The sequence below is a fragment of the Python bivittatus genome, unplaced genomic scaffold (assembly GCF_059951505.1).
Source record: "Python bivittatus isolate LINGU-HERP-01145 unplaced genomic scaffold, Pbiv_v1 ctg000020_np1212, whole genome shotgun sequence".
Taxonomy (NCBI): Eukaryota; Metazoa; Chordata; class Lepidosauria; order Squamata; family Pythonidae; genus Python; species Python bivittatus.
Window position 1 is genome coordinate 106,427,724 of NW_028277030.1, and position 13,490 is coordinate 106,441,213.

A 13,490-nucleotide genomic window follows, 5' to 3' on the forward strand; every position below is an offset into this window, starting at 1 on the left:
AGCCCACTAATCAGTACCTTTTTCTCAGTTTCACTTCTTGGAAGTATAGTAAGCCTAATCATGCATCCTGTACAACTGGCACAGGGATGGGTGTAATATGCTTGGAACGCCAAAGTCCCACAGGCTCCAATATAATTACCAGTCTACGTGTAACTTCAAGGGTAGCCCCACATAGAGAGCATTACAGGCATCCATTCTAGATGGAAACACTTCAGGTGTCACTGAGGTAAGGCGTGTCTTGCCCAGAAAAAGCCACAGGTGATAAATATAGTGGTAAAAATCACTACACATCTTTTTCCAAACTGTAAAACCTTAGAACGTTTTTAAAGAAATACTCCAGGCCTCAAGCAAATATGGGTCCGGGGGGGGGGGGTGTTTGTTAAAGCTATGTGAATTTTTTTTTTAAAAAAAAGCAAACAACAGGAAAAAAAGACAGCATTAAACTGAAATACAGAAAATTATATTTTAAAAGAGGTTGAAAAAAGGCAATGGGACCAAGTCCTAATCCTCAAAGATGCTCTGGAGATATTTGGAGGGGAGGACAGAGCAAAAAAAGCCAGATTCTACCACCTTTCCCATGCATATTAATCTGGCCCTGTTATTTTATGATTGTCCCAAGATGGGACAATGCTCTCAGCATGACTGCTTTCACAATCAAGTCTTTTTTGCTTTGGGGATTTGGGGTTTGGGGCATGATTATTTTTGCTATGCAGTCTGCTCTAATCCTGTTCCCAATATCATCCTGTGTTTTGAGCATGTGAAATGAGAAAAATCAGGACGTGTTTGTATGATGATTCCAGTTATTAGGTTAGTTAATTGATTTTAATCTTAAATAATTTACTGTAATTTAAATAATCTGTAATTTATAAATGTATATTTTATAATTTATAATTAAAATGGATGTTTTAATTTTGTGTGGCATGGACATTTTAATTGTGTGTGCATCCTATGTTGTTAACACTAGGGGTCCTTGTAGATTATGGCAATGCACAGATTTGATAAATTAAATAAATACTATTGTTGCTATTTTTACTTGTAACTGAGGAGCATGTTGGATGAGAAAACCTAGTTTATAGGAAAGGTAGAAGGGAAGATATTAGTCCTTAAAAGAATTGTCTATAGGAAAAATAGCAATTCTTTTTTAAAAAAAAACTGTCCACATTTTAGTGTAAATATGAAAGAGTTTCAGTTTCCAGAGAATCAATATGTCCCAGCTATAATTTAAACAAAACAAAACAAAATTACCAACAGTTATTTTTCAGGAAGAATCATTGCTGGCTAAGCATTCCTGAGATAAATGCCTGTCCTACTTCCACAATCATTTATGCCACCAGTAAAAATGTTCTGTGGACAGCAGTGTGTGCGCTTTGAGTAACTGAAAAATATAATATCCTCATGGAAGTAATATGATGCAAAGCAAAGATGTGTAGGTTGCACAACAAATGAGTAATTTATTTGATATGCAAGATCTGTGTGGAAATCTATTATTTTTGGTTAAAGCAGCAAGATGGGACAATGCTCTCAGCATGACTTTCACAATCAAGTCTTTTTTGCTTTGGGGGTTTGGGGCATGATTATTTTTGCTACGCAGTCTGCTCTAATCCTGTTCCCAGTATCATCCTGTGTTTTGAGTATGTGAGATGAGAAAAATCAGGACCTGAGCATGGAGTGCAGAAACTGGAACCTACTAGATGTCAAAGCATTCTTCAGAACTGGGTTGCCAATAGGGTACATCTCTATGACTAAAATTTTAAATATTTAAAACTACTTTTTGTTCTCCCAAGGCAATAAAAGTAAACAGATAAAATAGAGAAGAGACAGAAAGAGAGAGAACAGAAAGAAAGACAAGTTATAGCAAGTGCAGAGCAAAAGCAGATGAACTATTTACAAATTATTGTGAAAAAAAAATACAGGAAAATCAAACCTACTATGTTAACGGTATGCTCTTCATTGTAATATGCACCATGAAGATATATTATTTTGTAAGGTTATATTCTATGAGTCTGTTTGCACAGCACATTAAAGCATACCATGTGAGGACGTACTGGTGTATTTGGTTCTCTGTTCCACACTGCTTCTGTTCAGTCACTCATCTGATAAAGTGTGATATACGAATGGCAAGTCACTGCTCTTTCCAGTTAATACTAACCAGAATTTGAATTCAACAAGTACAGGTGATTTAAAATTTCAATTACTATTAAGTAGAAGAAACAGCTGATCCACTTTAGCTAAACACATTTAACAAGAGAAGCCACCAATCAGAGTCAAGGTACTGCATACGGAGAGCATATAAGTAAACATGAATCCTTATGTGGGCATACATGCTTGAGTCTGACATCAGGATGCAAGCAGGAAAAGCTGCAGTTTGCACCATGACATCATAGCACACATTTCATAATTTTCAAGAAATCATAGTTTGTACACAACACCTATTAATGGCAGTAATAAAGCAATGCATTCACATTAGTCCAGTGCTCAAGACAAAGAACATGGCCATTATTGAATGCTGAGGTTTGTGTGAAAAGAGCCAAACGCTATGGTTAGTGATAACAAAGAGATACATTAGGTGTGATTCTAAATTCATAATTTGAATTAAATTCTTAATTAAAAAACAAATTTATTGAAAAACTTAATTAGAAAATAATCATGGGGAAGGGGAAATCTGTCCTCCTGGGTTTCAGGTCCTCCAGTAGCCCCAGTGCCATGGCCAGGGAGGAGGGTAGCCACGGTTCTGTGAGAGTTATAAATAACACTGCACCAAAGAAAAACAGTTACAAATGTCTATATGTGCAGGTGGGCCATGGAGATAATGTAGGGCTGCAATTGATATACAACAGCAGCCCTTCATGAGCTGATGGACAATCTCAGTGTCCCCAAAAGCCCCACACCTTTGGTCTTGGGTGATTTTGATCTCCATGGCTGGGAGAGGATTTTGGAATGACTTATGAGTACATGGCATCCATGGCAATCCTGGGTCTTTCTTAGACAACCCTGATGCACATAGGCTGGCATACAATTGATGAGGTTTTTATTTAGGAATAGATAACACAGAACATGGAGTACATTGATCCTTTGCCATGGTCAGTTCACTTTTTGGTTAAAATGCAGATTAGTGGCACCCTGAACCTCTGTAAGGACAGAAGGCTTATTAGAATAGTCCACCACAGGGACTTAATGGACCTAGTGGGCTTCCAGAGAGCTCTTAAGGATTTCCCAACCATTTGGTAGGCAATCCCATTTCATGCCTGTTCAATCTCTGGATTATAGAGGAAGCCAGAATGCTGCATGAAATTGCTCCAATGAGGCCCCTGCCCAGGCCCCAATCCCAGGAAACTCCTAGGGAGATGACGCAAATAAAAAAACAAGTGGAGCGACAATGGCATAAAACAAAAGGTGGACATGACCAAGCACTACTACAAATTCATGTTCAGGCCTAGTCAGTGGTGATATGAGCAGTGAAGTGACTATTCTTCTCCATTCTCACTGCATCTGTGGATTCTTGCCTGGCGGCCCTGTTCAAATTAATCTAGACCTTATCCAGGATTGATTGATTGATTGATTGATTGATTGATTGATTGATTGATTGATTGATTGATTTATCAAACAAACAAACAAACAAACAAATTTGTCACCGCCCATCTTGTTGAACAACTCTGGGTGGTTTACAAAACAGCTAAAATCAATTAAAATTACAAAATTACAATCTACTATTAATAAATAGAAAATAAATAGATCCAAGAATAATTGGCAGTCACTCAGGGAGCATCATCGAGGCACTAGCCACCTCCAGGATTAGGTAAGGTTGTTATCACCCCATGCGAGCTGGCAGAGCCAGATCTTTAATCCCTTCTGGAAGGCCAGGAGAGTAGGGGCCTGCTGCACCTGGGGGGTGGGGAATAAGGAACTATGTCAGGATATCTGCCTGCAAGCTGAGCAGATGAGTTTTTGGTTTTCATGGTGGATAAAGTAATTTGTATCCGCTCTGGTTTGGACTCTAATTGAGCAAAGCCAAGTGAGGTAACCTAGGTAACATCTTGTGCTTAAACTTGGAATTCTTTTGAGTTTTGAAGAGGCTGAGGAAGTAGGTCAGTTCCTCTATTTTTTGAGCTCTGCCACCTATGAGTTATATTCACATCCTTCCTGGCTTCTTTGTGCAACCAGGTGGGACATGCACAGCTGAATTCAGGAGGTGTTATATGTTTGAGAGAGAACTTTATGCCATTGGCCTTGAAAGAGGTGGTATTGCAACCTCTCTTGAAGAGGTCACTTCTTGATCCAACCAATTGAGGTTGCTGAGAAAGTGGTGGGGATCTACAGAAGATCATAGAAGAAACACCTGGGTCACTTCCAGATAGGATTCGGGTCTGCTCGTGAGACAGAAACAGCATTGATTTCTGTAGTGGATTAACTTTATTGGGACCTGAATGGGAGGACTGCACTTTTCCTGGTCCTGCTGGACCACTCAGACATTCAGTACCATTGACCATGGTATCCTCCTGGACCAACTGCAACGGTTGGGAATAGAAGGCACCATTCTGCTCCTACGCTGAGTAGGTGGTTCCAGGTTGAAATTATGGGGGAAGAACAGTTTCTATGGAACATAATGCTACAGAACTGCAATCAGACTAACATTTTCTCATTTAGGCCGGCCTTTAAAGCTATTCAGTTTCAATGGACTTCAGACTCTGGGGTGATGGTGGCCACATCTGTTGTTATCTGTTACTATGATTATCTTGTTTATTGATTGTAGCTATTTTAAGGGGGGGGTTTTAGATGTAAATGTTGTAAAATAAATAAACAAAATTAAAAAATGTGAAGTCTTCCAATTTTTCTGTTGTATATGAGTATTCATTAAATGATCATAATAATGCAAATAATTTTTTAAAAATCTGATTCTCCTGCCTGTTGAGCAAACAAACTCTTTACTATGAATGACAGTTCTAATTGCAGGAACAAGTTAATTAATCTGAAGCATAATAAGGAACCCCAAGTCATTGTCATTTTAGGCAATGTCATACAGCACAGTTCAGTTTTAGAGAGGACATGAATGCATGCACAAATGTGCCATCTTGGCTTTCTGCAATGCCACCAATTATTTTGAAAGTTTCACGAAGATAAAGAAATATGTAAAGTGATCCTCACTCTGCTGCGTGGAGCTGGGCTCGAACTGCTGAAGTGTCGACCATTTCTGGACGGCAACTTTCAGTGTCATTAAGCTGCTGAAGACCATAAGATTGAGGCTTACAATAGTTTTGAAACAATTGATTTATTTACAAATATAAAAATGTTTCAATCAACCTTGAGTCCAGCTACAGTCTAAAGTGGCTGGACTGATGTAGGATTTAAATTGGGGTGAGCCTGGTATGGGGGGAAGGAGGGGAAAGTATGTTGGTTATGCAAATATAGGTTACATGAGAGACAGATTGCAAGTACATTATCAATTAACAATTATAATGTTTAAAAACCCAGTGTGTTTATTGAGACCATCTGAGATTGTCTGAAATCTTTTGATGTGAGTTCAACCATTTCTCACTTTTAAAGTTCCACTTTTCCAAAACTGTCACTTGGATGTCTATTATGCTGTGTCCTGAGAGGTTGAAGTGTTCTGATATTACTTTGTCCTTGTTTTGAGTCCTGATGTCAAACTTGTGTCCATTAATTCTTTTGTGCAAAGTTTGTCCTCTTTGTCCTACATAAAATCCAGAGGGGCATTGCTGGCAGATACCACATTAGAGAAAGAGCATGTGATGGCCCCTCTTCTCTTGTGTGTTCTGGCTAGGGCCTGTGATGGTGCTGTTGGTGTAGATGATGGGGCAAATAGACCACTCAGTTTGTTGAAGGGTCTGGTTCCCACGTTGGTATCATTCTCCTGTTGATTCTTGTTGCTTGTGAGAATCTCAAGAAACACAGTTTTTTTTTAACATATTACAAATGTTAATTGATAAGGTACTTGTAATTTGTCTTACATGTAACCTACATCTACATAACCAACCTATCTTCCTCTTTCTTCCCCCACTTTTCCCCTCTACCTCACCCAAATTTAAAACCTATATCTGTCTAACCCCACCCCCCCCCACCCCCCGCATCTCATGGAATGAGCTGCAGCTCATGAAAGCTTAGGACGTCTAATAACATTCATTAGTTGGAAAAGGTGCTCCCTGACTTCTGATTTTTGGCCAGTTCCACAAAGTCCTTTCCTTATCTAGAATTCCTTGCATAATAAACCGCACTCTTACTCTACAACTTGTGCCAGGTTTCATTGTTTTCTCCTTGGGAATCCTAGATAAAATACATCTTTCTGTTACTCATCTTTCCATCACTCCAAAGCCTTCCTGGTTGCCTACATTTCCCAATCTGAAAAATCCAATGTAAAGAGTCCCCCCCCAAAGTCTTACCTTAATTAGGCTTGAGAAGCCAGGGAGGCTGCAGAGAGCTGGAAAATTTATTGTAGAATGAAAGACAGAGCATCTCTTTTGGTTATCTTATAATTAAATTGTGCATAAAAACACCACATTTCACCTAAGAGCATTTACCAATATTCCCTTTTCTTCTGAAAGAAAAGTTGAAAACAAATTCTCTTTCAGCAAAATGAAACAGAACTGGTAGAAAAACCTGGCGGAGAAATCTTTTCTGCATGGCATTTGTTCAAATCTCTGCTCAGCCATAAAGCTTGCTGGTGACCTTTGGGCCAGTCACTATCTCTCAGCCTAAACTACTCCACTGGGTTGTTATTGTGAATATAACATGGGGGCAAGGGTAGTGCTTAAAGCTACTTTAGGTTCTTGGAGGCAAGGCAGGATTTGAAATAAATATTCTGTGATATATCTTTTTGTTTTGAAGCCTGCTAGCAGAGACTATCTGATTTTATTGATTGTAAAACAACCCCATTTTGGGAGATTTTTTTCAGGGGAGAGCAGAAGAATTATGAATCTATATACTACTAAAACTCGCATGTCTGTAACCTTCAACTGGGCAAAACAGTGTGTCATAGGGCAACAATTTTTGAACCAAGGTATCTCAAATAGGCTAACTTACAGAGTGCATCCAAAATCTGGGACCCATTACCCCTGTGGGATTGGAATTTGGGGAATTTGTGGCTGCTTCAGCACTGCTGTGCTGCCACACTGCCACAGTCAGTCCAGGTCACATGAACATCATGCGCATATCCCTGACCTCTTTCCCACCTCCCTCTGTCCCCTGTGCCCAATTGGCTGGTGGCAAGGCCCGACAGGAGAGCGGCAATTGGCTGCTTTGGAAACGAGGCAGAAATCTGAAATCTTTTAACAGCACTGGGCACTGAGGGAAGGAGGAGGGAGCGACTTGGATGCCTGCTGGCAAGGTAGGGCTGGTTGGGGGGCACTGTTGATCAACAAGTGAACCCAGCCCTTGAGGACATGCCAGAATGGGGAGCAGGGTCAGTTTTCTTCATGGTACGTGGCTCCTTTTGTTCCACCTCCCCTCAACAAGGTGGCAGGCAGTTCTGCAGGTCAAGCAAGGAGGAGGAAGAGGCTTAACCGGGGCTCTCCTGAGGGTTGTGAGGGGAGGGCAAACGGTGCAAGACTATATTATAGGGAGGGAGGGAGGGAGGGAGGGAGGGAAGGAGGGAGGATTTCTGATGCTCACTGCCAGCTTCCCACAAGCAAAGTCAATGGGGAAGCTGGCAGCAAGTCATAAGTCACTCCCACTCCCACTGCTTTTTTGCCATTGGTCATTCTGTTTCTTTGTTTAGGTAAGGAAATATCTCTGAAACAATAATCCAATGGGTCACAGGTTGTCTAGTAATGTTTTAAAAATACAGTAGTAACTCTTTTCCTTTATCTCATATTCATTACTGGAGACAAGAAAGAAAAAATATTACTTTTTCCCCCCATACTTTCTTTCTCCATTTGCTTTGCAGAACCTCTATGCAGCTACTGTATAACCTGTGATTTCAAAATACCAAATTCTAAGGTGCAGGTTTATTAATAGTCCTACTTTTCCAGTTTGTGCATGGGAATTCCTAAAAGCATCTCTTAACTATGGTGCATATTGACAAGTTTGCAGGAGGCAGACAACATTGTTCTGCAGAGCTCAGATAAGCCTGGTGCTACTCCTCCCTTATAAATATTGAGGGGCATTGTGTATACAGGAAGTTATGTACAAAATGAAAGTGGCCTTGAGGGCTGAATCAATGATGCACCTGCTCAGATTGGAAGATAGCTTTGGCCTCAGTGACAAAATAAAGCAGGTTTGACTGGAGCCAAGAAGGTACTTGTTAGCAAAGCCCTAACTTTCAAACAGTGATCAGAATTTTTCCTCAGTTAGAAACAATAGTAAAATATATACAGCAAGAGAAGATGGAAGGTAAAGGAAGAAAGGAGGGAGCAAGGGAGAAAAACAGTAAATGACTGTAATGTCCAGCATCTTCAGTCCTGCTTCCTGAATTGCTACCTACAGTTAGTCCACCTTCTGTTGTCCATGAGATGTGACTTCAGATGAGTATTTTGCTCAGATTTACAAACTAGGAGCCAGACTGAGGACAGCTGCAGTAGACTGGTTAGGGCAATCAACCCCCCAAACTGACTCATACAGATAAGTCTTATTCTAGACCAGTGTTTCTCAACCTTGGCAACTTCAAGCCATGTGGCCTTCAACTCCCAGAATTCCCCATGCTGGCTGGGGAATTCTGGGAGTTGAAGCTCACATGGCTTATAGTTGCCAAGGCTGAGAAACACCGGGCTAGACTTTATATATTTGACATTATGTTCCAGTCAGTTTTCATTTAAAATGTTTCCAATCTACTCTGGACTATTTCTTGCATATAGCTATGCATCTTGCATGTTCTGAAGTGCTTCCATGCGTGTAAGTAAAATAAGCGTCAGTAGATCTAGGCAAACAGTATAATGACATCTGCTATATCATTTTGCCTTCAGCTTCTGAGTTTTATTAATTCTGAATGCCACCCTTTAAAGGGGGGGGGAGGTTGCAGGAAGAAATAATGTAACCCTTACTGCAAGAGGATCTTGGCGTCAAGTGTTGAACCATTATAAAAACTTAGAATTGCTGGTGAAAATGTTTGAGCAGTTAATGTTTCTCTGCCTTCCTAATAACCAGTAATGTGGAAGAGAGATAAGAAACCCACAGAGGGATTACATCAAGGCAGTTAAATGGTTGCCACTAGAGGGGAGGAGTAAGCGCCAGTGTTCATTATGAAATAAGAGAAGAAGAATAGCAATGGTGACATTCCATTTTTCTGAAATGTGCTAGTCCCTCTTCAGTGCAGATGTTCTTCCAACCTGTTTTCTGAGTCTCTTCTACAGCTCCTTCTCTCTGCCTCTGATCCTCTTAATAATCAAAGAGGCTTGTGCAGAATGCACTTCGTTATTTCCTAAATAGGCTGCACCTTCTCAGTACGTTATATAAATAAGTTAATGATTTGCCAGATCATTACCCAACATGGACTAAATATTAGGTAGACTTAAGCACAGTGAGTCTGACCCATCAACTTTCTGAGAAGGAAGAAACTTTTTCTCTTCTGGGAGGAGGGAGTTGCAACCCAAAAGTTGGTTAATGCCTTGGCTATTTACTTCTTATTCTGACCTTGTTCAAAGCTTCCCCTTTTATAATTGACATTTGGACAGTGGTATTTACACATGCATACACACATATGTACATACGCAAATGAATTAGGAAGAATTCTTCAGCTCACATTGTTTTTGTCCAAAGGGAATCTTGTTTGCAATACAAGGATTGAGCAGAAAACCATCAGCTGCCCCCAAAAGTAAAACACTTATTTAGAGCTCTTGCCCAGCTGCCCTACCATCTTAGATAAGGGGATGATAACTAGGAAAAAGGGGCTTTTCATGTGTACTTCATAGAAAACTGTCTGCAGAGACTTTTGCCTGGTGGCACCTTCTAAAAACACAACAATTGGGCTCTGTCTTATCTACCGAAGTTTTCAGGAAGTGGATAGGAAAGGGGGAAATTGTACTGGCAGCCCTCTTCCTTTCTCTCCCCCACCCCACCCCCACCCCCCGACACACAAACACACACCAGGATTCCATTGCAGTTCCTTATCCAAGTTGACCCATCCTCTTAACCCCATTGGCAACAAATATTTTCTTGTTGACTTGGCTCGGCCAACCCAGATTCCTTTGCCCATTTCAATCCAAGCAGCCCCATTGGGAACATCCAGTGACTAAGAAACAGCTGGACCAGGGGATAACCCAGGCTATTCATCTGAGCAAGCTGTGCGCCTGTGCATACCTCACTCTGCTCATGTAACGTCTACTGAAACTGTCATTACTGCATTGCAACATTTTGAGTGGGTTGAAAGCAGGTGGCAGGCAGAGCAGGGAGCACACAGCAGCAAAGTGCTGAAAGACTAAGTGATGTGTATCAGATAAACTGCCTTATACACCATAAATTAGTCCACTGCCCTCTAGTGCAGTGGAAGATGTCATCTCATCACTAGTATAGAAATAAGATTCATGGCTCTTCCAAACAGCATAACTGGTTTTCCCCAATCCCTCCACACTGTTTTGAAGCTGGCCATGTGGTTGTCTTTATTCCTGTTGACTTTGGAATAGAGATCTGACAGAGAACCAGTCAGTGCTCTCCCTCCAGCTGATCAAAAGAGAGTGCAAAAAAAAAAAAAATGTAATTCAGTCAGTGCCTTGCCTCAGCCCCTGCCAGTCCGGGAGCAACAAAAGTCCCCTCACCCTTTCACTCTAAGTGAAAAGAAAATAAATTGCTAGTCCCCAACTCATGGTCCTCAAATGTGTATGCATTTGTCTGGTTGTTTGCAACACTCCCCCCACTTCACCTTCCATGCAACATCTATAAAGGAGCAACTGCCGAGCTGTAGAGTAGCCATTCTTTTGTTGGGTTTATATTCCTAACTGTGGTAAATGACAACAGCTAGCAAAATAGCAGGGTAGTTATTTTGCAACCACCACTTCTCCCTTCATAAAACAAGGGAAAAACAACTAGTGCACTGGGGCTTTGCATTTTTGCTCCTCCCAATAAAAAAAAGAGAAACAGAAGTGTTTGTTAGTTTCACTCAGCTCTCTTGCTCTGTGCTACTGTACAGTACAAGTAACTATTGCAAGGATCTGTGATGAGTCAAAACAATCCAGATCAATTCAGATGAAGCTAGAATCGGCAGTGATGGGCTAAGGGGTAGCTGTGCGGAGACCTATGAAGTTGTCAAGTCATCTGCCCTCTTTAATGACCTGTGAACTGAATGCCGTATCAGCTGAAGTCCTAGAGCCACAAGATAGGCTGAGGAAAGAGTTTAGCCCCATAGGCTATGCAGAATGTTGCTGTCCTTTTAAATATAACACAACTTTGGCTGCTGGAAAAAGCAGAAAGATGCCCAGGAACTGTTTTCTTTTTTGTTTGTTCAGTGGAATATTTTATTTCTTTATTAAATTTGTATGCTGCCCATCTCTCCCAACGGGTGACTCTGGGTGGCTCACAATTAAAGTAAAACCCACAGACAATTAAAAAATAAATACCCACATTAATTAATTTAATTAATTAATCAATTAAAAGGTCAAGCTATAAAAACAAACCCTATACATAAAAACTAAAAACATTCAAGATGACAGGGGAGTAAAATCAATTACCCCACGAGCCACTTCCACTGGTGTGATCCCCCACCTGGCCCCCAGGCCATCTGGCATAGCCAGGATTTCACGATCTTCCTGAAGGCCATAAGAGTGGGGGTACACCGCACCTTGGGTGGTAGGTTGTTCTACAGACTGGGGGCCACGGCAGAAAAGGCCCTCTTCCTAGATCCCACCAGTCAAAATTCCTTGACTGGTGGGGTCTGCGACATGCCCCTTCTGCCGGACTGAGTGGGGCGGGCTAACATAACAATATAATGGGCGAGACAGCTCCTCAGATAACCTGGTCCTGTGCCCTGAAGGGCTTTAAAGGTGATAGCCAACACCTTGAATTGGACCCAGAAGCAAACTGGCAACCAATGCAGCTCGTGTAACAGCAGTGTTATATGGGCCCCCTGCGGGCATTCAAAACTATCCACGCCGCTGCATTGTGCACCAGCTGTAGCTTCCAGATACTCTTCAAGGGTAGCCCCATGTAGAGCACATTGCAGTAATCCAACCGGGAGGTGACCAGGGCATGAGTGACCGCGTGGAGGGCCTCCCGATCAAGGAAGGGGCGTAACTGACGCACAACACGAAGTTGCGCAAAGGCCCTCCTAGCCACAACAGCCACCAGCTCTTTGAACAGGAGTTGTGAGTCCAGGAGGACCCCCAGGTTACACACTGGGTCTGTCTGGGGTAGTGCAACCCTGTCAAGAACCAAATATGATGAACTCCTAGATCTTGAGGTTTCCTGCACCCACAGCCACTCTGTCTTACCAGGGTTCAGCTAAAGCCTGTTATCCCCCATCCAGGCCCCCACAGCCTCCAGGCACCATGAAAGGGTAGCAACATCATCACTTAGGTCACCCAGGATGGAGATGTATAATTGGGTATCATCCAGTATACTGATGATACCACATACCATGGTGTTGGATGATCTCACCCAACGGTTTCATGTAGATGTTAAATAGGAGCGGTGAGAGGCCGTGGGTTGGACCTCTCGCTCCCTATCAACACCGACTGGGTTCGGCCTTGGAGAAAGGAGCTGAACTGGCACAAACTGTGTCACTGAGCCCCAACTCCTGCAGCTGACCCAAAAGGATACCATGGTCGATGGTACCGAAAGCTGCCAAGAGGTCAAGAAGAACAAGGATAGTTGCCTCCATCCCGCTCTCACCAGAAATCATCCAAAAGTGCGACCAATGCTGTTTCTGTCCCATAACCGGGCCTGAAACCTGACTGATAAGGGTTCAGATAATTCATTTCCTCCAGGATCCTATGAGGCTGCCGCACGGCTACCTTTTCCACCACCTTTCCTAGAAAGGGAAGGTGGGAAACTGGAGAAAAATTGTCCAGAAGTGTGGGATCTAGTGATGGCTTCTTGAGGAGGGGGCAGACCAAAGGCTCCTTAAAAGGCTTCGGGAACACCCCCTCCTGCAAGGTTGAATTGACCACTGCCAGTACCCACCTTAAAGTCACCACCTTGGTGGCTTTAACCAACCAGGAAGGACAAGGAACTAAAATACAGGTAGCTGCGCTAACAGCCCCGAGGACCCTATCCACTTCCTGAGGGCCAACAGGTTCAAACCGTTCTCAGATAACTGGGTAAGACCACTCCCTGGGCATCTCCACTGGACTCGCCTCATACTTGGCCTCCAATTGAGAATGGATCTGAGCGATTTTATCCATCAGGTGTTCAGCAAATTCCTCTGCACAGCCCTGTAGATAGTCCTCTGAGCCCTCCCTACGCAGGAGGGACCGAGGAACCCTGAACAGGGCTGTTGGGCAACACTCTGAGGATGCAATAAGAGCGGAGAAATAATGACATTTCACCGCCCTTACCACCACAAAGTAAGCCTTAATAGAGGCTCTAACCTGTGTTCAGTCAGACTCTTTAGT